Raw genomic sequence first — 1,334 nt, forward strand, 5'->3', positions numbered from 1 at the left:
GATTCATGAAGCTTATAATAAAAGGAACATGAATATGAATAGTTGAGTTACTTAACAACTATACAATAGAAAATATACGCATCATATGTGTACATAAATAGTCCTCAAAAGTTACCATTCATAATTCTCTTCGGGATATAACACAAAGTTATTGAAACTTTATCAATATTCTTCTTACTGTAGAGGCTACAGCCACAATGACGAGTTTAATAGACCCAAATGGGAAGGTATCGTTCCATTATGATAACGTGAGTTGCATAATTTAGTGAAAATGTGATATTGTTTCAAGTAATTCACATCATTCTACTATTTCATGTTGATCAATGTTATCAAATTAATTTAGTTACACTGAACACGATAGAAAGAGATCAACATTGTGTAATAGGCAAGCAGACTAGTTGACACTATTATCAATCCTCTAGTGACACTAATCAAGCAAGTGGTATGAACAGTGAATAAACAGAAGCAAAGTTCTTTCACATGAAATAATAACCTGTTTGTGCCAAATAGTAACTGGCTGTAAATGTTTGCCTACTATACGGAAAGAGTCATATTCTGTTGAGTTTTTCTTCATGTAGTGACGATCGGCTGTTCAGAATGTTCACTGTGGAATATCCTTAGTGCAGCATCCTGTCAAATATTCACAATCTCATTTCATTTCAATAGACGGTGATATTCATCTCACAAGTTATCGCCACATATCATGATTGAGAGATAGTTCATAACACTTGACCGAAGTTGACAGGAATATCTAAACAGATTTGATGGAACATTCATGGAAAGTAAACTGAGAATATCAGTATGCCTAGTGTGAGTGCGATTAATTGGCTTTAAATGAGATGATCCAAATGATGATACATTTCTCCAGTAATTATTCGATTTCATATAAATGATTGTCTGGTAGCAGATCTTGTCTCAGACATTCAACAATCAATTTTCAGATTCCTACGGAAATTGAGGAAAGTCAATTGCTATCGGGAATCGTTGGAATAATACGTTGTGAAGGAGGTAAGAAATATTTCAGCAAATTATTACTATTATTATTATTATTAGCTTTATTCAATATTATATTTTTGGTACAATATAGAATTCTCAGCACATTGTACTTCAGCAAGTTTCCGTTTCTTACTTCTTCGTCCTTCCTGACGATTAATATTTACTGATCGCCACTTGGAAGTTTGCATCCAGTCAATTGACATCTGAATAATGTACATTCTTCTCGCTGCATATTGCCTTCTACAACCAATATAGCTAAAACTCTTACTCTTTTCAGAAATGTACCTGTATAGGTTGTGCAATTACTAGGCACAATGATGTATTAAAACAAACAAATT

The sequence above is a fragment of the Schistosoma mansoni genome, assembly GCF_000237925.1.
Source record: "Schistosoma mansoni, WGS project CABG00000000 data, supercontig 0309, strain Puerto Rico, whole genome shotgun sequence".
Taxonomy (NCBI): Eukaryota; Metazoa; Platyhelminthes; class Trematoda; order Strigeidida; family Schistosomatidae; genus Schistosoma; species Schistosoma mansoni.